The sequence below is a fragment of the Haliotis cracherodii genome, unplaced genomic scaffold (genome assembly GCF_022045235.1).
Source record: "Haliotis cracherodii isolate W230 unplaced genomic scaffold, xgHalCrac1.p SCAF_3, whole genome shotgun sequence".
NCBI lineage: Eukaryota > Metazoa > Mollusca > Gastropoda > Lepetellida > Haliotidae > Haliotis > Haliotis cracherodii.
This window is the reverse complement of record NW_027266286.1, coordinates 19,522,578-19,549,028: the sequence shown is the minus strand read 5'-3', so window position 1 is coordinate 19,549,028 and position 26,451 is coordinate 19,522,578. Positions and strand designations below refer to the sequence as shown.

The 26,451-nt window shown below is 36.7% G+C and overlaps 1 long non-coding RNA gene across 2 annotated transcripts; it reads right to left on the bottom strand.

The window, feature by feature from the left end:
• Positions 1 to 23,993, bottom strand: LOC139475760 (uncharacterized). 2 transcript variants are annotated; one of them, XR_011654019.1, is made up of 4 exons: positions 23,910 to 23,993; positions 22,888 to 22,953; positions 10,213 to 10,271; positions 1 to 153 (listed from the first exon to the last, which is right to left on the bottom strand). It is a non-coding gene; the product is annotated as an uncharacterized lncRNA (long non-coding RNA). The 2 variants fall into 2 exon arrangements; XR_011654020.1 differs by lacking the exons at positions 1 to 153; positions 10,213 to 10,271 and adding an exon at positions 21,353 to 21,406.
• Positions 23,994 to 26,451: the final 2,458 nt, after the last annotated feature.

Sequence of the window (26,451 nt, the reverse complement as noted above, 5' to 3'; positions counted from 1 at the left end):
TCCATTGTATAAAAATATTCGCCACTTGAAGTTAATATCACAGTTCACATCACAGTTCATATCGAGGTTGTCACACTGACACAATCGTAATCCATCTTCAGAAGTTTGCCAACAGCATCCAAGAACTGGAGTTGTGCTTGACACCAATGTTGCCTAAGTTTGAGAATGGGAGTGATACAAGAAAAGTATGGTTATAACATACTCTAAGGGACCACTAATTTTAATCAATTATAATCGTAGTTCGTTAGAAGATATATGTACAACATATATACAGAAAATGAACAGGACTATATACTGTAGAAAAGTGAGTTTGTAGTTTATTTATGTGAAGATTATGCGCGCGCGCAAACACACACATATATATATTTTTAGTAAAACTGATGATTAATTAAACATGCGCTACGTTTCAACAGCTAACAGCTAAATAAAGGCGCTATACTGCTAGCCTGTCTTGCTATATCGTAACCGTGGCTCATGCTCCAATATGCACAAACTTACACATGCTCATGTTACGCGCGCGTGATTTCTATAGAGCTTCATATAGTCTCTTCGTTCCTGCTAAAATCGCTAAACCATAGCGATAAAACAATTGACGTTCACCAGGGAACAGGACACAGAATCTCATCGCAGACGTCACCTTTGTCCGGTGTTAAATTATGAAACAGATATGCCTATTGCAGAAGGCCTACACCTATTGCAGAAGGTATTTTGGAACAACAGCCATCAATGTTGAGACGATTGAAATGCAGTGAAAGGGGCTTGTTTGTACATTTTACAACCGCTTCTGTTAGTGTCTTTACTGAACAAAGTTTGCAGTGTCATTAAATCGTTTCGCTCACTAATTGTTATTCACTCCAAATTAAAAATGTTTTCTAAATGATTGAATACTTTCATATAATGAAAACTACTTATCCACCATTAACCTGGTGGCTCATGATGTTAACCGTGTTCACTGATAGGGACCTATAGCTGTTGATTGTCCAAGTGAGATCACTTCACCTACCACCTTTGTACATGGTGCCTTTCCTAGTGAAAACAACACCACTGTTAATCCCCACCAGCCTAGTGGCAAAGTGAGGATCAGCCTGAATGATACCAGCATGCAGGGGGTGCAGGTGATTTGTTGTTGTAGGTGTGAGAAAATGTGACATATTGCACGTCCTCGGGGATAATGTGGCTTGGGGCATTGTGTAACAATAAAAACACGTCGGTCACTTCTTGTCAAGGCAATTGGAGCAATTAGCAAAGAATGATCCGGCCATTTCAGCTATATGTTGTTAGCAACGATGAAAATATGGTTAACTGTAAAGACAACTGAGATCGATGAAACCAAGAGAAGGGCTGGTTTCTAATAGGAGAACGAAATGATACATATTGGTGAACGTTACTGTCAACACTTGGCATTACAAATAGGGAATTTAAAAAAAACCCATTGGAATTGGTATTAAAAAAAGGCTTGCTTTATAAAAAGTTAATTTGTTAGTACGAAAATCCGTTCCAAGGACATTATGCCCTCTGTTCAAGATCTCTATCAAGTTAGCTGTCAGGAAGTTAATGTATGTTTAGGAAATGCCAAGTGAAAATATAAATGTAATGATGTAGTTCTAATTTGTATCCATTTGAAAATACTTTGTGAATAATTAAATTATGGTATTTAATAACAATGTGATATTTCACTGGTTCGTTTGGGCGTACAGTCGTCTTTTCAAAGAGTAATAAACAAATTCGTTTTGGTACTGGTCCTCTTTAATAGGCATCCGAATGCGCATTGAGAGCTGTGCGTTCAAGCCACACACATCCAGTTTAACTGGTCATTGCCAGGGGAGGTTACTTTATTTGACCGATGTCACTTCCTTGGTGGCGCGCGCATTTCCCGCCCCTTGGATTGCCATATTCTACAGGTGAGGAAACGGTATTTTGCTGTGAGAAAGAAATGGACATAATATGATATATCTTAGGCTTTCACTTAATCTGTGAATGTGTGTTTACAAACTAATATTGTCGGTTATATATTCAGTGGATTTGATGTTCATATTGATGAGTTGTGGGATATATTTTACCTTTTGAAAAGTAAGTGCATCTGTTGCTACACATCACGTGGCTGGGATTTGCAATAATCGCCTCATCATTTCTATCGTGCTTTTAATTCGAGGGTGTTTTCGAAAAGGGGTGTTGGATCGCCAAGGCGTGTCAGTTGAGTAGTGCATTCAGAACAGTATTGCGAGACAACGGTAGTGCTGTAGTGCGGTAATTGAGCTGTTTGTAGCGGGCGAATCAAGACCCCGTAAAGTGCGTTGCTGCTTATTTAAACATTAGTATTATTGGTTGTATGTTAGTATTTGTCAGTGCCAACATGTGTCTTTATCGACTACAGCATAGTTGAAGTGTTTGCTAAGTTCAAGAGACTTTGTTTTGACCTGAATTTATGCCTGTGTTGGTAGCGTTACTGTGATTAATGTTTTCTATTTAGGCCTTACGAAGTTGGATGGTTTAGGATGATGGCAGGAATAAGACGAATTGGGTTCAAAGGAGGGGGCAGTTATTAAAACTTCAACTACTGTAAAAGTCTTCAGTACATTACTGAAAAGCCGTATATTTCCCACTGCATGAGACAAATACTACTAATAAATATGGTGTGAGGAAAATGATATATTTCATGATGTATGGTATGGATTTCTCCAGTAAGAGATAGTTCGGAATGTACATTGCAGAGAATTTTTGCAGCTGATAATTTGTTCAAATTATGACAATAAGTCTGTTTCACTGTGTTGATGCAATTGTGGCTTAAAAGCCTTATCATTCATAAATAGACATGTTACAAGCATAGAAATTGTTTGAATTTACAATATTTAAATTCCAAGTTGTCAAGAAACAAGGGTTTATGTAATGATTTTATTTATGATCTCTTCATGAGATTCCATTATCATGTTGCTTTGTCGCAGTAGTTTACACCATGGGTTAGGAGTAGATGACATTACTTTGTGTAATATGAGGGTGAGTGCATGGTGGCAACATCTTGAAAAGAAAAATAATACTTTTCATTAACATTGAAATGTCCCTTATTTCCACAGGCTATGATATACAAATACGAATTGTGAATATGTTAAAGCAGAAATGACATATTTCATATTTAATGTTATTTACTTACTACAGTATAACAGATAGAGTAAGAGTTAACTCCCTGGCTTAGCAGCAGTTGATATATAGTTCTTTGCTAGATGTCATTATCATGTAAGGGTACATTTTTCTGTCAGTAGTTGATATTAATTACTTGATGCAACTGTGGCTTCAAAGTCTTGTTACTAATAAATAAGTAGTCTTTAGACATTTTACTGGCTTAGAATACTTCAAGATTGAACAAATAGTGACAATCATATTATCATCAATTGTCACATGGTAACAACAAAGATTAATTTGGGCTGGTTCACCAGCCACCAGCTTCAACTGTAGTTAAACAGTACTTGTCATTATCATTTTGGCCATTTTGGGAAATATTTTGCTTTGAGATGAATGAAATGAAATTACTGTCTTGTAAGGTCAAGTAATATTTTCTCAATTGCAATCCAGCTCTAAAAACATTCATCATGTCTTTAAAAGTACCAATCAATAATGGTTTGGGTCATTTTTTGTATTTTCATGACCAAACACATTACAATAAGTTGAAGAACTGACCTATTCTGTAACATTTGTAATCTTTAAACTATCAATTTGTAGATTTTGAAGTGGTTGTATGTTCAAAATGTATCATTCAGGATGCTTGAGCATAATGTAAATGGAAATGAAATGAATGTATTTTCTTCAATAATATTAGCTGGACATATTGGTTTCTTATACAATTAACATCTATGTTGCAATTTTACTCTATTCTCGCATATGAAAATAAATCTGAATTGATGGCTACAGTAGAATTCAAATCACTCAAAATAATTAACAGGTTTAATTTCAATATGTGACAGGTGTTTGAAATTAATATGGAGACAAAAACACATTAGAAACATCTGTCATTGTGTCCCTGTAATCTAAAACACTGCTGTAGACCTTGTTAATTCTCCTGCAGAAAAAGAATGTTTGAAAATCACAATTGACAGCAATAGTTGAATTCAATGCACAGTCTAAGATTCATAATGGCATAATTAAATCAAGGAGTTCAATATCAATGTATCAGATATCCCAACATTTAATAAAAAAATAATATGAAGAATGATCCCTGGTGATATATTGGAATTATCAGTCCATGTATATCTTACATTTAGATTCAGAAAGACATTGACATTTAGATTCAGAAAGACATTGCTTGTGTCTTTCAAATTTGTGAAACAACGGCTACAGTTAAAACTCAATGCACACTTTAAAATACACAATAACAGAATTAAACAAATGTGTGAACTTGTGAGTGAGTAGGGTTTTACACCGTTTTTAGGTGTATTCTGGCAATATCAGGGTGGGGTACACCATCACACATTTTACCCATGTGAAGGATCGAACCCATGTTCAGCAATCACTTCAACCAGTAGACTACTCCACCACACATGGTCAATTATCATATTTAGGCCAATCCATGGGTGTACTTTGGAATTATATATCCAAGTATATCCTACAATCTAATATGCTTCAGGCAGTCATTGTTTGTGTCTTTGAATTTCAGAATTTACAGTCTAGTTATTTTTTTGTACACATCATAATTAAAAAAATGTGTTCACTTTCAAGTGAGTATGATTTTAGCAATATACCAACAATATCACAACAATATCACCACAGTGGGCTTTATACGTTTGACATGTGGGAAATCGAACACTGAGGGCTTAAATCGTTGCTCATTGTCAATCACAAATATTGCTGTCAAGCACTGACTTATTTGCAGGGCATTGTCAGTTGCAATAATACTCAGTGTAGAGTTAAACAATAAACACAATAATACAACTTTTTGGAGTATTGACCTATTACGCAAAGATTTGTACACTTGTAGTAAAGGCTCAGGTGATTCCTCATAGCAACCTCTTCTGGGCATGAGGTGACGAAGTGGATTGGATGGTCAAAATTGACCAGATTTGTTGATTATGTGTCAATGTACCCTGACAAGGTGGATCGTTGTTCACAATATCAATCACTGGATTGTCCAGGCTTGATTATTTACAGGCTGCCATCATGTAGCTGTAATATTGTTGTGTGTGGCTTTATACAACAAAGACACAAACATTAACCAGCTTAATCAAAATCATCAAAGAAGTATACAAAGTCCACATCTCGTTGTGCCCAGCTGGTTACCAACTGGATTTTGGAGTGAAGCCATTGAGGTCATAATTTGGACACAATAAAATCATGTAAGTATAGCATGTCTTTTGTAATGTTCTTAGAAAATATAGATTGTTTACTGGCTGCCATCATAGCTGCAATACTGCTGACAATACTAATCACTGGATTAAGTGATCAATCTGGATGAGATTAATTACAGGCTGCCAGCACATGGCATTAAAGAACGAAAACAATACAGTATGCTGTACAGATGTAGGTTGTAATATTCATAATTGTACCTGGATGACCGGGGTAGAATCAGCAACTCATGCTTGCCATAAAAAGTGACCGTCTGACTAACAGGATCAGGTTGTAGGGGTCTGGTGGTCAGACTTTCTGAGTTGGTTGATGCATGTCATCATAACCCAATTTTGATGGATTGAATCACTGGTCCAGAATCAATTATTTACAGACCAGCATCATATAGCTGGAAGGCAGCATTAAACACTAAACAATGAAAACAAATGCATGTATTCGTATCCCAAATTGCATGGATCAATCTCATGTGTTCAATCATGGATCGTCTGGTCCAGACTTGATTATCTACAGACCACTGAAAACAATTTGCTGAATCTTCAAGATTTAGCATGTCTGATTTGTAATTGTGTTTTGAGAACATGGATTGTTTGTTCACAATACCAATTACTGGTCCAGATTGTGAGTTGTTGACAATTCCAATTAACCCGTGAAGATCCGGGGTAGAATAGGTGTTCATCAACCTATGTTGCCATAAGATGCGACTAACCGGATTGGGTGGTCAGCCTCTATCGCTGACTTCATTGATGCATGTCATTGATCCCAGTTGTGTGGATCGATGCTTGTGATATCAATCACTTGATAGTCTGGTCTGATTATTTACAGACTGCAGTCATATAGATGGAATACTGCTGAGTGCAACGTGAAACAATAAACCTTTTAACGACAATAATAATCATTGTCTTGTCCAGACTTATTTACAGGCCCTCTCCACATAGCTGCAATATTGCTGTGTATGGCATACAGGATGGTGAATCTTCAACTTGGAGGTTTGACCAATATTGTAAGATTGTTACAGTTACAATAAAGACTAAAGAAAACCCTGTGTTGTGTCAATTTGTACTTTTGATGTGGTTGGAAATTATATATTTCAGAATCAAACATTGTCAAATGCAATAGAACAGAATGAAATGAGAGAATTGAGAATTGTTTTGTGCTGCTTTTTCAATATTCCAGGAGTGTCACAGCATCAGAAGTAGGGAATCGAATCTGTGGTGAACAAACACTTTAACCAGTAGGCTACTGTACTGTTCTTTTTTTCAAAATATCAAACATCTTAAAATAACGACAGGTTGCAGTTCAAACATAAGATTTGAGTTCAATGCACACTCTAAGTGAGTGAGTATTGTTTTACGCCAGTTTTACCAATATTCATGTAAGATCACGGCGGATGTACGTTGTACCCATATAGGAATTAAACCCGGGTCTTCAGCATGAGGAATGAACACTTTAATTCATCCGAAATATTCGAGTGAGTATTGTTTTACTTCGCTTTTAGCAATATTCCAGCAATATTACAGCGGAGGACAACAGAAAAAGGGCTTCACACATTGAACAGCATGATGAACAAAGGCTTTTACCACTAGGCTACTCTAGTGCCTCTGTTCATCAAACATCCTAACAGGTGGTAAAAAAATAATATAAAGACCATGGTGGTACATTTCAGTTAGCTGCCAATCTACCTCCTTCAACCTAAGCAGCTTGAGCATCAGAAAGACTGTGTTTTGAGTATTGTTTCAGCCAGTTTTACCAATATTCATGTGAGATCACGGCGGATGTACATTGTATTCATATAAGAATTAAACCTGGGTCTTCAGCGTGAGGAATGAACCCTTTAACCACTTACCTTACCTGTTCATTTTCGAAATATGAAACATCCTAAAATTTAAATGAAGACAAATTCATGTTGGTACATTGCAGTCGGGTGTCAGTGATGTATCTCCTTCAACACAAGAAACTTCAGCTTGGGACACCAGAAGTGGGGAATCAAACTTGGGTCTTAAGCGTGACGAACAAACGCTTTTATCACCAGGCTACTGTTCACTTTCAAAATATCAAACATCCTTAAATATAAAGACAAATTTATGGTGGTACATTTCAGTTAGCTGTCAATGTATCTATTTCAAACAAAGAAACTTCAGCTTAATTCAGTATCCGAATGATTCGAGTATTGTTTTACTTCGCTTTTAGCAATATTCCAGCAATATTACAGCGGAGGACACCAGAAATAGGCTTCACACATTGTACCCATGTGGGGAATTGAACAGCATGATCAACAAACGCTTTTACCTCTAGGCTACTCTAGTGCCTCTGTTCATCAAACATCCTAACAGGTGCTAAAAAATAATATAAAGACCATGGTGGTACATTTCAGTTAGCTGCCAATCTATCTCCTTCAACCTAAGCAGCTTGAGCATCAGAAACTGTGTGTTTCTGAGTGAGTATTGTTTTACGCCGCTTTAAGCAATGCAGTCTACACAATATTACAGCGGACACCAGAAATGGGTTTCACACATTGTACCCAAGTGGGAATCGAATCTGGGTCTTAAGCCTGACAAGTGAATGCTTTAACCAGTAGGCTACCACACCGGCTTTGCACATTCTAAAATGCACAACCCAATTAAATAAATGTTACTTTCAAGTGGGAGTGAGTGAGAGTTTTAGCAATATTTTTACTACAACTGAAAAGAAGCAATGGGCTTCACATATTTACCTTTGTGGGGAATCAATCCTCAAGGATGTAAATTGTGCTCACTGATATCAATCATTGGTTTGACGCAATTATTCACAGTTGTACTATTGCTGTGTATGGCATTATACAACATACAAAGAAAAACATGGCAGCTTCTTGAGTATACAAAGTTAACATCTCAACTGCTGCTTACGGAGAGAAATTAGATGCTGTGGAAGAGGTAATTTGGACGCATTTATGTAAGTATAGCCTGTTTATTGTAATATTAGAAAAAATATAGATTGTATACTGGCTGCCATCACATGAGGCGATACTAATCACTGGTTTGATTGACCATTGAGTGCAATGCAGTCTACAAGATTGTTGTTCAATCATGGGATTGCTTGGTCCAGTCTTATTATTATCAGATTGCGATCATACAACTTCAACATTCCTGAGTGGCATTAAACATAATGAATGAACAGGTGATGTGTATTGTTTGTTCAATGACGGGACACCTGTGAATATCTGGGTTAGAGTAGGTCTTCAGCAACCCATGCTTGCCATAAAAAGCGATGATGCAAGCCGTAAGAGGTGACTAATGGGATTGGATGGTCAGGTTTGCTGACTGTTGATGCATGTTATCGTATCCCAATCGTGTGGATCGATGCTCATAATGTCTATCACTGGATTGTCTGGTCAAGACTTTAATTACAGACCATCATATAGCTGGAATATTGCTGAGCAATGTCATTAAACAACAATGAAAACAATACGGCACAACAGTATTGTGGTACAGAGATGATTATATAAATACTGGTTGCCTTCATACAGCTGCAATAGTGCAGAGTGGGGGTATTCAGCTACCTATGCTGCTGTAATTGCTTGGATTGATGCCCAATCTCTGGATTCTCAGGTCCAGATTCAATTATTTATTATTACAGACCGCGGACATATAGCTGGAACATTGCTGAGTGCGGCAACAATCAAAGGTAAAGAAAACAATGTGCTGATATACTTGTCACAAGAGGCGATTGTTCTTGTCACAAGTGTCGATTAACAGGAATTGGTTGATGTATTCATGATATCAATCACTTGATAGTCCTGTTTAGGCTTGATTATTCACCGTCATATAGCTGAAATATTGCTTAGTGCAGTGTTAAGAACAAACAATTTTCTAGTGAGTGAGTTTGGTTTAACGCCGCTTTTAACAGTATTGCGGCGTGTCAGCCTAAGGAGGAAACCCATGGGCACGGGTATCGTGCTGACAAACCTAGAAACATAATTGGGGCAAATGGGGATTCGAACCCACGTTCATACGTTTCTTGCATGCCCACAACTCTGCACAGCGTATTGCACCGCCTTAGACGACTGGGCCACCAATTTTCTAGTGACATATACAAGCTGCCATTATATAGCTGAAATATTGTTGAATGGTATGAAACAACAATGAAAACAATACAGCATGCTGACACTTCAAGACTTAGCATGCAAGGTTTGTCATCATGCCAATGACTGTCTGATCCTGTCATACAATAGCTGTAATATTGCTGAGTTGCATGAAACAACAATGAAATCAATACAAATACAGTATGCTGAATCATACAAGATTGTTGTTCAGTATACCAATCAGTGGATAGTCTAATCCAGACTCTACTGGGTGCCATCATATAGCTGCAATTGACTGAGTGTATCATATTCAATTTATTAAAGGGTCAAGAAAACAATGTGTTGTGTCAATTTTTACATTTTGCATTAAGTGTGTTGAGTTGAATGTTGTGTTGAACAATATTTCAGTTAAATCAGGACAGGAAGGGAAGGATTTTGAACGTTTACCAATGGGTGAATCACAATATCACCATATCAAGAAAAACAACTCATCAATTTTACCTTTGAACGGTTTTATGGCAAGAAAATGGACTTCTAACAATGCACATCCTTCCATTGTGTTGAACTAACACGTTGACAAATATTTTGAAGTGGTTGTAAAAAATATATATGATATAAATTTAAACTTTTTCTAAAAAATTATGAAAACACTGTACTAATCTGGTCACCATTAATGAACGCATGTAGTATAAAACTGAGAGATAATGATTATCTATGTGAAGTAGGTCAAAGAGAATGGAACACATTCAATAGTCTGCTATTTGTGCAATTTACTAAAATAACATTCATTTACACATTAACGTGGTGCAAGAAAATTGATATACCTTTCATTAGATTGGATGTCGTCTGTTGACATTCTGTTGTGCATCAGATTGTCCATGTCCTAAAAACAAGATGAAATAATCAAAACTTTAGGGTGTTGTCATTTCTTTCAAAGTGTAGCTATGTGCTGTTTAAAAAAACACACAATTTGATGAAAAATTATTTTTGTGCAAATGTGAATGCTGAAGATATTGAAGTTCTATAATCCATTGTTTCTTTAAGAACTATGAAGAATATTTTTAAGGATTTGTCAATATGATCATCACAAATCTAAACGTGTTGTCATTCAGTGTGAAACCTGAAACTATTGTTTCTTCAATCATCAAACCCAAATTTGTTGCTTACCCATCAACCACCGTCTTGTCAAGGCATGTTTATAAGATGCTTTGTATTTTTGCTGCAAAAACACTGTACGAATGTTTCTCCTTAATACACACCTGGACATCTTAAAGTTGAGATGATAATGGCAAACTGAGAGATTAGTTACTAAACTTTCATTCATTTTTTCTGAATGCCTCATTTTTGCAAACACAGTGCCTTTTGAACATCTGTTATATAGGTTTCAATAACTAAAGTCACATGCTATATATAAGTAAGTATATTTTTAACTGTGCCAATCATACTGAAGACACATATAATGTGTGCAATGAGTTTACCCTTAGATTTGAATTCAGTTGGGGGAAGTACAAACTTATTCAAGGAGTATAGTTGTTGGAATGAGTATTTCATCACTTATGTTTCTTTGAAAAGCATTAGGAGTTGGAGTAAGGATATGATATATGGATGAACAAGTTCTTTATTACAATTAGGAGCATTGTTTTGGTGTAGGTTCTAACAGTTATCACCTACACAAAAACTGAGTTAGAACTGTAACTGTTAGAACCTACACCAAAACAATGCTCCTAATTGTAATAAAGAACTTGTTCATCCATATATCTTATCCTCATTCTTTTTTCTGTTTCAGAGATGCCACAGAGGAAGAACTGGAGGAAGGTGCAGGCCATGCAGCGACAGATGGAAGAGAAGCACCTGAGGGCGCGACGACAGATGGAGGAGTATCGCCTCCCTAAAAATGATACCGAGGATGGCAGCCTCGTTAAAACCTGTTGTGAAACCACAAACTCTGATCAAATGACTGAGGCGTATCACCTCCCATACAAAGATACCGAGGATGGCAGCCTCGTTAAAACCTGTCGTCAAACTGATCATATACTTGAAACTGAATCTATGCCTGAATCAATGCCTGAACCTATGCCTGAATCAATGTCTGAACCAATGCCCGACCCAATGCCTGAACCAATGCCTGAACCTATGCCTGACCCAATGCCCGACCCAATGCCTGAAGCTATGCCTGACCCAATGCCTGAACCTATGCCTGAACCTGTGCCCAATGCAGAAACCTCAAAGAAGTTTCATGAAGTTGTCATTAGAAAAACACCATGTGTACAAGGAACGTTTGATCAAAGTCATGCAAGATTTGGTGAACACAGTGGTAAACAATGTGTAGCTAACAGTACATCTGCTATGCTGTTCAATGCAATTAAAGATATTTCCTTATGGGACACACATGATCTTGACACTGTTCTTTGTGCTGGAAACATACTTTATCAACACATACTAAACAATAGACAGTCAACTTCTCGTCATGCATACCTTCTGCTGGATGAAATTCCTCGAAGTGTACCCTACTTTGGTCAACAATTTACAATAGAGCTTGGTGAATCTCTGAGTGGCTTTTTGATGAAGGATATGGACCTAAACCTTCCACAAGTGATGTGTCTTGATGCTGCACTTCAAACCATATTTTCCGAACATAACTCTACTTTTGTGACATTTGGAGAAGCAACATTTGCTGTTATGGAACAAAATGACAAATACTACGTATTTGATTCACATTCTCGAAACGCTGCAGGATTACAAGTACCTCATGGCACTAGCATTTGTATTGAGTACACAAATCTCCTTCAGGTCTATAACCATTGTTTGAACCTTGCACATTCAAGGAATTTGAAAGCAGACACCCAATTTGAAGCAACAGCACTGAGAATTATATCTGGCGTTGAGGCACATGCCATTTCTATGGACAATTGGTCTGACACTGCAATAGAAACCAATGAGACTGATCATGATGATGTGGTGGACATTGATGAACCTGATGAGAACTCACAAGATGTGGACATAATTGCAACTGACAAACATGCAATGCTATTCTGCCCTGTGTCGTCAAATGTATGTGAACAGTTGTGCAATAAGCTTGATATTCAACACCAATGTGTAGCAAAGTGTCAAGATCATGAGTTTGGTGTGGAAATTGGTGAACCATGCAGAACAGTGTCTATTGAAGGTGATGGCAATTGCTTCTTTAGAAGTCTTTCATATGCAATCTCTGGCAAAGAAAACAACCACAGGAAAATCAGACTGGCTGTTGTGACACACTTGAAAGAACATGCTGAACTTTTCCATCACTTCTTAAGACCAGGTTACGAGTCAGTTGAACAATACATATCTCAGTCAAGAATGTGGTACATTGGAACATGGGCTACAGAACTAGAAATTCTTGCAGCTGCAAATCTACTTGAAATTGACATTTGCACATACACTGACAACAGATGGTTGAGATATTCAAGCAGTCAGATCAATTCAGGCACATCAAATACTGACAAAGCCATATATCTAAATCATATTGGTGGATCTCATTATGAAGTTGTTGTTTGTGTCAACACAGTTAGTGCTTTGAGAAACTCGTGCACAGACAAATATTGTGAGAAACATTTGAATTGCAGTCCTAATACAAGGAGAAAGAGAAATGCCAACCAGTCTGTATTTGACAAACCCTCAGTGTTGAAAAAACAAAAACTTGACAACAAAGTATGCACTGATGCTCATGAAGGGACACCTGATGAAGGACAAACAAAAAAAACAAAAGGAAAATATGCACAGGCAAAAGCTAAAAGAGAATATATCAGAACCAAAAGGAAACCAGAGAAAGATATGTGTGAAACACTGAATTTGAATGTGAAAAAAAGCAAACAGACTAAAGATAAAGAAAAGTATCACAGTGTACCTGAATTAAGAAACCGCAAGAAAAAGTCCAGTTCAAATCAATATGCAAATGATGAAGCACACCGAGAACACATGAAAGCATACAGTAGAAAACAATATTCTGAAGACCCAAACCACAAAGAAACTTTGAAATCATACAGTACTGACAAATATGCCAAAGATGTAAACCACAGGGAATCTGTAAAAACAAGGAGCACTGACAAATATGCCAAAGATGTAAACCACAGGGAATCTGTAAAAACAAGGAGCACTGACAAATATGCCAAAGATGCAAACCACAGAGAAGCTGTAAAAACAAGGAGCACTGACAAATATGCCAAAGATGCAAACCACAGGGAAGCTGTAAAAACAAGGAGCACTGACAAATATGCCAAAGATGCAAACCACAGAGAAACTGTTAAATCTGCAAGCATTGCAAAGTATAAAGCTAGCAGTGAATACAGAGAGAATTTGAAAGAGAAAAATTCTGCCAGAGCTATGAAAATCACAAAAGAAAGGAAAATAATGGAGAATGTTGCAACATCCTTTGTCAGAAACATATGTCAAGGTCCTGAATATGTGTGCTCTGTTTGTCATCGGAGGCTTTTCAAAAAATCGGTTGTTGAATGTAAAAGAACTTTGTATGAAAACAAAGGAACTAATGTCGCATCGGTATCTGAGAAATGCATCACAGACTCCTACCTACACCAATGCACAGACAGTTGTGATGACCAGTGTTCATTTGTCAATAGTCCAGAAGGCACATTGTGGATTTGTCATACTTGTCACAGAAAACTCTTGTCTGGAAAAATGCCTGCAGAAGCAGTAGTGAACAATCTTCAACTTAACCCTATTCCTATGCAACTGCAATGTCTAAATGAACTAGAGCAGCACTTGATTGCCTTGAATATCCCTTTCATGAAAATGATGGCATTACCAAAAGGTGGACAACATGGTGTACATGGGCCTGTAGTATGTGTTCCTTCTAACATTCAGAAAAGCACCAGTATGTTACCAAGATGTGATACAGATGATCAGATGATCAGAGTTAAACTAAAAAGAAAGATTACTTACAAAGGCCATTATCAATATCAGTTTGTAAACAAAACTCATTTAAAGAATGCTTTGGAATATCTTCAAACATCTAACAAATGGTACACAGATGTGAATTTTAATGCAGACTGGGTCAATCCTTTGCCGGTTATTGATGAGAAAGATGAAACTAATGCTTCTGATACTGACACACTATCACTAAATGATGATGACAAGGATGGTTCAAACATGGAAATGACTGAGTCTGAGAAAGAGCATGGATTACTGTTGAATACGTGTCTACAACCTGTTGATATTGGCCAAGAAGTACTTGATCAACACTTGATATCCTGTGTTGCACCTGCTGAGGAAAATAATCCTGTACGAGTATTGACAGACAAAAGCAATGAAGCAAGATCCTTTCCAGTACTGTTCCCTTCAGGGTCCCCTACCTTCCATGATGATCGTGATGAGAGAATCACACTTGCTCGTTACCTACATACACGCCTCATGAACGCTGATCGACGATTTGCCCAAAACACTGACTACATATTTTATGCTCAGTATCTCTCCGAAGTTGAACAGGTTATGTCAAATGTTTCCATTGCAATGCGAAAGGGATCACAGTCACACAATAGAAAAGTTACCGCTGAACAACTGATAGATTCTGATTCTTTGAGAGAAATATTAAAATTTGATGAAGGCTACAAGTTCTTGAAACCCATAAGAGGAACTCCACCATTCTGGCAGTCTGCTCAGAAAGATTTGTTTGCAATGATAAGACAACTTGGTATTCCAACCTGGTTTTGTTCATTTTCATCAGCTGACATGAGATGGCCAGAAATGATTGAAACAATTTTGAGAGCAGAAGGTGATAAACGTAAAGCCACTGAACTTGACTGGTCTGAAAAATGTTCTGTACTGAGAAAGAACCCAGTGACAGCAGCCCGAATGTTTGACCAAAGATTTCATTGCTTCTTGAAAGAGGTTATCATGTCTCCAGCAGAGCCAATTGGAAAGATAAAAGATTATTTCTATCGTGTTGAATTCCAGCATCGAGGTTCCCCTCACACTCACTGCCTTTTCTGGGTTGAGAATTCTCCAAAGGTTGACAAAGACAATGATGACGCAGTAAAATCCTTCATTGACAAATATGTAACATGTGAAATGCCTTCTGTTGAGAATGATGAGGAACTGTTCAATATAGTCAATAGTGTCCAGAAACACAGCAAAAGACATTCAAAGACATGCAAGAAAAATGGCACAACATGCAGATTCAATTTTCCCCGTCCACCAAGCAATGAAACATTCATTTCACGATCAGGAGGTGAAGACAAGATTGAACCAAAAGAGGATTTGCCAAATACTCTTGAAGAACTCTGTGAATATCTAAAAAATGTCAAAGTGATGACAATCCCAGGTGCAAAAACAATTTTGAAACTGATTTGGCAAGCACTAACAGATGATGACCAAACATTAGAGTCGGTTGATGCATTGTTCAACACTATTGGTATTTCACAAGATATGTTTCAACTAGCATGTGATACTGTAGCCAAAAAGACAAACATTGTCATGAAACGCAATCCCAATGATGTATGGGTCAATCAGTACAATCCAGACCTCCTCAGATGTTGGAATGCTAACATGGATATTCAGTATGTTGTTGATGCTTACTCCTGTGTTGTATACATCATTTCGTATATCTCAAAGGCAGAAAGAGAAATGGGATTCCTGTTGAATCATGCACAAAAGGAAGCCAATAATGATAACACTGATGCAAAATCTGCTCTCAAGAAACTTGGTGCTGTATACCTACACAATAGAGAAGTGAGTGCTCAGGAAGCTGTCTTTCGAGTTTGCAATTTAAGATTGAAAGAAGGATCACGCAAAGTACAGTTCATTCCTACTGTAGACCCTGTCAGAATGAGTTTGCCTCTTAAAATTTTGAAAAACAAACAACAGAGTGGTGAACTAGATGAAGATGAAATTTGGATGACCAGCATTGTTGATCGATACAAGAATAGACCAAAAGATAATGAGTTCAATAACATGTGTCTTGCTACTTTTTGTTCGGAATACAGAGTGGTGTCAAAATCTGAAGTATCCAGAGTTTCTAAACCGCAAAGTCCAATAGTAGCATTGCAAAATGGCCTTGGTCATGTGAAGAAACGTACACGAACTGATGCCGCAGTTATCAGATATGCCAGATTTTCCCGTACAAAGAATCCAGAGAAATACTACCACAGTATACTACAGCTATTCTTGCCATACACATTTGATACTCAGTTAAAACCACCTTCCTTCAATTCATTTGAAGATTTCTATCAAACTGGTGCTGTTCAGATTGAGAACTGTCCTGTAGAAACTGTGAAAGAGATTGTTGACAGAAACAAAGCAATGTTTGAGAAGGATGGTGATGCTATTGATAAAGCAGAGGAATTGCTTGAACAATCAGATCAACTGCAAGATGCTTGGGCTCAAATCTGTCCAGAGACTGAATCTGAAAGAATAGAATGTCAAGATGAGCATACTCACATGTCCGATGAGGAAGCTGAAACTGAATCAGTTAGAAACATGCCAGACTTGTTACACACTGATAAGACACAATGTAAAACAGAGGTGCTTCAGAGTACAGTGTCAAAAGCAGAAGCAGATACAATAATGAGATCAATGAATGAGGAACAAGCTGGTGTTTTCTACAAAATAAGACAATGGTGTTTGGATAAAAAGAAAGGCAAAAATCCTGAAGCATTTAACCTATTTCTGACTGGTGGAGCCGGTACTGGAAAAAGCCATTTGATCAAGGCAATTTGCTATGAATCTACACGACTGCTAGCACCCATGCAAAATAACCCAGATGATATGTCTGTTCTTTTGGTAGCTCCTACTGGCATTGCTGCATTTAACATTAATGCATCCACAATACACAGTGCACTTTCAATTGGAATTGATGCAAAACTGCCATACCAGCCACTTGGTGAGGAAAAGATCAATAGTCTTCGAGCAAAGCTGCAAAGCATTCACATTCTTATCATTGATGAAATTTCAATGGTTGATCATAAGCTGTTAACGTACATTCATGGTAGACTGAGACAGATCAAACAAACTGCTGATTATTCACCATTTGGAAATGTATCTGTAATTGCTGTTGGAGACTTTTATCAGTTATCACCTGTTATGAGCAAACCATTATATGTTGGCATAAATGGATATGACCTGTGGAATGATAATTTCTCTATCACAGAATTGACCCAAATCATGAGACAAAGAGACCCTGCATTCGCAGAAGTTCTAAATCGATTACGAACCAGAAAAAAGTCAGAACCTCTTGAAACAAGTGATATAGATATGCTCAAGCAACGAGAAACTGATGAAGATGATCCACATACCATTCACATTTTCGCAACAAATGCTCAGGTTGATGAGTTCAATGTCGCTACTCTTCATTCTATATGCTCAGATCCAATTTCCATTGAGGCACAAGATTTCTCACGAAATGCAAAAACAGGAAAACTTGAAAAGAGAGAAAACCATCATGAGAGAGTTTATAACTCAGTCTTACAAAAAAGTCTCAATGTTGCAATTGGTGCTCGTGTGATGATCACAAAAAATATTGATACATCAGATGGTCTTGTGAATGGAGTCTTTGGAACTATTAACCACATATGTTTGACTGATGGTGAAACATTCCCTTCGAGAATATATGTTGTATTTGACAATGACTATGTTGGTGAGAAATTGCGAAAAATGAAAAGGACTTCAACTGCATTACACTCTAACTGCACACCCATTGAGCCACTAGAGGAAACTGTTACAAACAATGGAGGCATTAGACGACAATATCCACTGAAATTAGCCTGGGCTTGCACAGTACACAAAGTACAAGGAATAACTGTTAACAAAGCTGTCGTTTCATTAGACAAGATATTTGCAGCAGGACAAGCTTATGTGGCATTAAGTCGAGTATCCTCTCTTGATGGTCTGATCATTCAGGATTTTAACCAGTCAGTGATATACAGCAGTGAAAAAGTTGAAGCAGCATTGTCTAGTATGCCAAAGTTCATGCCTTCAAATCAGAGTATACATGATAGTGATCCTACATGTACCTTGACTATGCTAAACATTGAGGGCCTTCATTCCCACATTCAAGATTTGCAGAATGACAGGAGGTTTTTTGAGGCTGATTTCATTTGCTTGACAGAAACATGGTTATCTGACTCCCACCGAGCTGATCAAGCTAAACTTGATGGATATACATTTCATCATAAACCCAGATCACAGTCCTATGAATCATCTGAACCAATACTGATGGAACTAAAGAATCAGAGTCATGGTGGTGTTGCAGTCTATTCTAGTGATGTGAAAACATGTGAATTTGCTCAGTTACCAGTATCCAATTTAGAGTATCTGGCATTTTATGTCATGCAACTACAAGCTCATGTTGTTATAATCTACAGGCCAAACTCATACACAGTTGATATATTCAAAAAGTATTTATTACAGCTTGTTCAGGAACTTGATAAGCATTGTGGTCGAGCCATTATCATGGGTGATTTCAACGAAAATGTGTTTTCATCATCTTCCATACTGACTTTAATGGAATCAAATGGTTTTACACAGATTGTATCAGAACCTACTACTGAAGGCGGAACACTTATTGACCATGTATATGTCAGAGGACTAAAGAATGTATCTGCGAAAATTCTTCCTACATACTTTGGGTACCATGAAGCTGTTGAGATCAGATTATGAATATAGCTGTCAAAATAACAGTGATGAAAACAATCTTTACCATGTCATTATTTGAAAAGTGCCTATTTTATCAAGATTGTAAATTTTGTTCAACAAAAGACACTGGAATGTTATTGCACCTTGTTGTGAAAGCATAAAAGCATTTCATAAAAGATGCATGATTTGTTCTGACCTCTGAATATCCAGGGTAGAATAGGTCTTAAGCAACACAACACAAAAGGTGATTATGCTTGTTGTAAGAGGCGACTATTGGGATCAGATTGTCTGACTCACCGACTTGGTTGATGCATGTCATTTTATCACAATTGTGTGGATAGATGCTCGTGATGTCAATCACTGGATTGTCTGGGCCAGACTTGATTATATATAGACTGCCATCATATAGCTGGAATATTGCTGAGTGCTCCATTAAACAACATACAAACAAATGAAATGTACTTGTATTTATCATAATTATAGGCCTGTATTTATCTTCTTGACTGTTATTGCGAAAGCATCTTCTACAAAATATGAATGGACTGTACTTGTATTATCATGAATGTGGACCTGAGGCCAACTTCTGATTTTACAAGGAATATTGTTGTTGAAAAGTACATCGATTCTATTGGATGAAGTAATGGATGTGATTTTATTGATTGAAAAGACATTGATATTTTGAATTTAGTTCATGTGAAGTTATTGCACATGCTCAATTATTTTGTGTATAATATCATATGTACATAAGGTGCACTGTACATATTATGTATATATATTGAAGAATTATAAACATGTATATCTGAAAAGTGCTAATCTAAACCAATTTGTAAATCTTCTTTAATCAAAAACACTTACATGTTTTATCATCTGTATTTATAAATAATGACTTTTGTAGCTGTGAAAGCAGCAACATTTCATAAAAGATGCATGATTTGTTCTGACCTCTGAATATCCAGGGTAGAATAGGTCTTAAGCACTACATACTTGCCACAAAAGGTGATTATGCTTGTTGTAAGAGGCGACTATTGGGATCAGATTGTCTGACTCACCGACTTGGTTGATGCATGTCATTGGATCACAATTGTGTGGATAGATGCTTGTGATGTCAATGACTGGATTGTCTGGGCCAGACTTGATTATATATAGACTGCCATCATATAGCTGGAATATTGCCGAGTGCTGCATTAAACAACATACAAACAAATGAAATGTACTTGTATTTATCATAATTATAGGCCTGTATTTATCTTCTTGACTGTTATTGCGAAAGCATTTTCTACAAAATATGAATGGACTGTACTTGTATTATCATGAATGTGGACCTGAGGCCAACTTCTGATTTTACAAGGAATATTGTTGTTGAAAAGTACATCGATTCTATTGGATGAAGTAATGGATGTGATTTTATTGATTGAAAAGACATTGATATTTTGAATTTAGTTCATGTGAAGTTATTGCACATGCTCAATTATTTTGTGTATAATATCATATGTACATAAGGTGCACTGTACATATTATGTATATATATTGAAGAATTATAAACATGTATATCTGAAAAGTGCTAATCTAAACCAATTTGTAAATCTTCTTTAATCAAAAACACTTACATGTTTTATCATCTGTATTTATAAATAATGACTTTTGTAGCTGTGAAAGAAGCAACATTTCATAAAAGATGCATGATTTGTTCTGACCTCTGAATATCCAGGGTAGAATAGGTCTTAAGCACTACATACTTGCCACAAAAGGTGATTATGCTTGTTGTAAGAGGTGACTATTGGGATCAGATTGTCTGACTCACCGACTTGGTTGATGCATGTCATTGGATCACAATTGTGTGGATAGATGCTTGTGATGTCAATGACTGGATTGTCTGGGCCAGACTTGATTATATATAGACTGCCATCATATAGCTGGAATATTGCCGAGTGCTGCATTAAACAACATACAAACAAATGAAATGTACTTGTATTCATCATAATTATAGACCTGTATTTATGTTTGTGACTGTTATTGCAAAAGCATGTTCTACAAAATATGAATGGACTGTACTTGTATTATCATGAACGTGGACCTGGGGCCAATTTCTGATTTTACCTGTTAAAATATAATTTTTCTTCTCTGTATATGTTATTTATATGTTTACATTTTCGCATGTATATATTTCAACTGACCTAAAAGAAAAGAAACTTGGCGCTTTCTCAATTATTCTCAATTATTCTATGAATTACATGTTATACATTCTAATATGATAAAACCATTACATGACACTTAAAGAGTTTAAAGTTACTGATGTTACCATAATGGTATGGAGAAATATTACATTGTATAATCATGGCCCCTGGTTGTTCATTGGGGACTGCCCATTTAATATTTCCTGTGTGCATCATGTACCTGTACACAAGGGATGTCACAATGTGTAAACCTGATTATATGACACACAAAAACCTACCGATGTATCAATTCATGTTTTAACTGTATCCAATATTCAAGAAGTAGTATTTACATTTGCAACAACCTGATATAATATGTACTCTGGAAAGAAAAGATGCACTCATGTATTCAGGAAGAAGTTGTTTCATAACTATCTGACAATAATTCATAAAGAGATGCTTATGATATGGTGAGAAACACAATATGGACACTAATTTTAGTAGAGTTTTCTTATGAAACTGGAATTGATTTTGTTGTGGTTATTATACACCTCAGGGACCCTCCACATTGTATTTTCGATGGTGGAGTCAGTCCCAAAAAGGGGTGTTGAAGCTATTCATGTTTGAATTCTGTATACAATTTCATAATGTTTTATTTTATTTCAAGTCTAAAACACCCCAGGGACCCTCCACATTGTATATTCGACGGTGGAGTGAGTTCCATAAACGGGTCCCTCCACATTGTATTTTCGACGGTGGAGTAAGTCCCATAAAGGGGTGTTGATGACGATGAAATTCACACATGAGATTCACATTGTTTTAATGTGTATCAATTTTCAAAAAGTATTATTTGTGTTTTACTACATCGTATGTATGTAAAGAAAAGTGACAAAAACATTCCATAACCTTTACTTAAAGAAGTGTCCATTTTCTTTTTCCGACTATATCATAAGCATGTGTTCATGAATCACCATCAAATAGTTATGATATCAGGTGTATGTGAAAAGGAGAGTATTTATTATAGCCGGTGTAGTTATCAGGCCAGTTTTATGCTAAATGTAATTACTACCCTTTTGAATTTTGGACACAGAATTAAAACTTGAATCAATACATCCAATAGTTTATTGCGTATCCAAACAACAGGTTTAAACCATATTACTAAGGTAAAATATTACACCTCCATCTTTTATATCAGTAACTTCAACACTCTGCCATTTCCTTCCACCCATATTCAAACATGTTAATGAATCTGTCCTTGGAATTTTGCCACAAGTGTTTTAAAAAAAAATAATCATGTTAGTCTGGTATATTCATTTCAATGGTTATAACCTGAAGTTGAAATTAGTTCATGTAAGAATGACCCAGTTTAAAGTAGGTGAACTCTTATTACTGTACTGTTTTCTTGTTACATGAGAAATGATGAAATGTGCCAATTGTTTATTTATATATACAACTTGACAATTATTATGCTTCTCTAATGCTGTTCATAGCAATGCTTCTTTGTTAAATGATGTTCTATACAGAGCACTTATCATGTTAATATTTAAATGAATTTCAGAATTTGTTCCATGAACATCAATAGTCTGTTGTATTATTCTTTTTTTTTTATCCTACAAACATGTGGTTGTGGAGAAACATCACTGATGTAATCACATGCATTGGCACTTGATTGATGTCAATTAAAAGAGCATGGTTGTGATTGAAATGTTTCAATGAACTTACCGCAACCAATGTATCTTGTGATGACATTCTTCAGTGGAAATTTAACTTCTTTTTATGCTTTGTTCCCTAGAACACAGTAACTTAATATTTAATATAAAGGTCAAAGTCATTATATACAAACAATCCTTATTTACCTTGAATACATCTGAGTGTGGACTTAAACAACAACCAAAGTGTACATGGTATGTTCATCATAACATGAACCGTATGTCATTTTGTTGAAACCAATACTTTTGCATGTTTATTTACTGCGAAATGTAATAAAATATATTAGCAACGTGAATCGGCTAAATTTGTTTTAATTTGGGAATAATTGTATGATACTATAATGCTCTTGTCCAGAACCAGCAACACACTACATGTACTGAGTTGACCTTTATATTTGTTGGGGATATACTGGTTATGTTTTTTCTGTAATAAGTGTGTTCAATATCAACACATTATCTTCAGTACTATATCAGTTTGCTTGAAACATAAACAATATTAATCTCCCTGAGGTTATTCGTTAGAATAGAGATCATACTGTCATGCCAATAATGCAATTAATACATAACCTAGAAGAATGCATTTATTTCAAAACTTTCACCAGGTTGTATTTAAATAAAATACAGAGATATTAACTATTCGGAAGTGTTATTTTTAATGATATCAATATCCCGTAATTTTGGGGATTTGTGGCTGCCACCAGTAATTGTACATGGACACAAAAACTAGTCAAAATCAGACAAATGTATACAGAGTTACAAGTGAAAAAAAATCAGTGTATCTCAGATATAGAATCCTCGTTTGACACTAAAACGGAAGGAACACATCCTAGATCACATGCGTGACACAAGTAATATGAATGAAATTACTTGGTATGGTTATTCTAACGTGATATCAAAATACCACGAAAATAGGTGACGGGGCGGAATAATCCGAAAGCTAATACATACAACTTCTTGAGTCATCACAGAAAACGGTTAGAAATGTCAAAGCACATCACTATTAGGACCCCATTATGTTATACTGTAGAAACCTACCTATCGAAGTTGCTTTGTTAGTTCAAAAAGCATTTACACGACTTCGTAGGGCTTCCCCGAACATACACAATATACAGTCCGGATATAGACTGCTTGCCGGCTCGAGAAACTCCTAACAGCGACAGTTTGCTCTGCACATCCAATGATGAAAAATGTGTCATACGCTGGGATGGAGCTTGGTCATTATATACACCAAGCTCCTCACAGCGATAGTACGTTCCCGGAGCTCTCTATACTATCGCTGCCATCAGTCAAAACTACCCACTGTGAATAGGTGGCCACAACCATGCTTGGAGTTGAACTCGCAACCGAATGACCGTTATGTTTACAAACAAGTGACGACTGTCGTGACACCGAATACACTTATCGCTGCTAAATTACTTTCTTCGTTTGTCAATTTGAATTTCTGTTTCATTAAAACTATCGTGTTATTGATATATATAGTAAGAATGTAAGGGAGAAGTTGGTTGATTTTCCGTTAGTCTGCAATCTCGAACCAATCTGATTATCAAAACAACAAAGTGAATTCATCTGGAAAACATGGTCAGTCGTAAACCTTTTCAAATTGAAATATGATGGCATTATTGATATATATAGTAAGAATGTAAGGGAGAAGTTGGTTGATTTTCCGTTAGTCTGCAATCTCGAACCAATCTGATTATCAAAACAACAAAGTGAATTCATCTGGAAAACATGGTCAGTCGTAAACCTTTTCAAATTGAAATATGATGGCATTCCCAGAGACATAAACAAAAGTATAAACGTTACTACATATGGGGTTGGAGGGCAAATTTCAAGATTCTTGAAATGGCCGCGCCCACACTGGTGGCAGCGATGTTACCGAGAGTGTAACGAAGGTGTCACGCGCTGGGAAGGAGCTTGTATATACACTGGCTAAGGGACGTAACTCATATATTTTTATAGGCAATTCCGCTAATAGCCAGCGCTGCCTAATTTTTCGTTCCTTTAGGGGCTGAACCAACTTCGTTTTCCGTCGAAGCAATTTGTACTTGTGCACTCGATCTTCATAGTATACATCAGACTTAATTGTAACATCGCATCTACAAGTGTAAATAACCCTTTGACTATCATTTATGTTTCAACAGCAGAATACTCAACGCCGGTGTGGTCTTATAGTCCGTTTGAGCACATATCTCTTATAGGAGCCTGCAGTTTCGTCCGTTTGTGCCGGCTTTATCGACACGCGATTGTTTCTACACGATGTGACTACAATTAAGCGTGGTAACAGACAATCCCATCCTAAATTGCAACTTTTACAAAATAAGAATCATTAGTGCGTCTTCATGTAATATTGAATATAGACATGGTGCCAACATACAAAATACAAACTTTTTTACAAGGAAGATATTTCTTTATACATTGATTCTACTGGGCGAATTTGTTTTTTATTTATTGATGGTATATTATTGTTCAATGGAAAAGACACTGTGATATTTGCAATGTAGTTGATGTCAGATCATTGCACATGCATAATTATTCTGTGCATCAAACTATATATCTACAATTTGTATTGGTCGAGAGCAGGATTGGCTCACACAGTCAATACACGACCTGGGAAACAATACAGTTCCAGTTTCCCCGCTATAGCTATCGCTCTCTATACCTTTACACTGATTCACGCACCAGTGCACCCCATTTATCCATCCCTATTGCTATTAGGGAAGCAGATACAGTATAGCTTCAAGGTGTGTATTGGCCATTAGGGTCAGACAGTCAGTGCACGACAATGCATTAGAGCCCGAGTATTAAACTTTCAGACATAGCCGAATGAGGATCTTGACACGTGATTTCTATAGTCCGTTTCTGCAGACGTTCGCTAGTGGCATAAGGAAGTAAATTTGTTTGACATCGGTAAATTAAGCGATAGAAAAGTGCTGCAGTTGACCAGGAAACAGGGTAGAACATTACAACCACCACAAGGTCGGTACTAATTCAAGAACTACGTGTGCCTATTGAGAAGTCCTTTGCGAGCACATTATCAATGTTCTAAGAAGATTGAAATGCTGTGAACGGGGCTTATGCCGATATTTTACCGCAGCTTTTTTCACTTCTTTGTTAAAATACATTTCTATAGTCCGTTTCTGCTTGCGTTGTTTATTTGAACTATGTACACTCGAATTCACCGAGACTGATTAGTGATCTCGGTAGTCGATAGCGGATCAATGGATTCGCAGTTCGCTGAAAATTATACTCAAAGACCACGGACTTGTTTATGAAACCAACAAACCTACACCACAGGTTTACAGACAATGCTATAGCGTACAGCGCCAAGAGCAAAGACGCTTCTTTGTGCGTCTTTACTGAACAAGTTTGAAGTGTCGTAAAATACCACTGTTTTCCCCACAAAATGACATTCTCAGAGTCAGATCACAGTTTGCTGTATTGTGATTTTGTGAATGCATATCAATATCGAACTGCATATATACTAAAGAGTGCCTGGTCTGACAGGTATTGGATGGTCTGGTGAGGTGCAATAGGTTAAAGTATGTTGTTATACATGAATTCTGTTTCATTTTTCTTT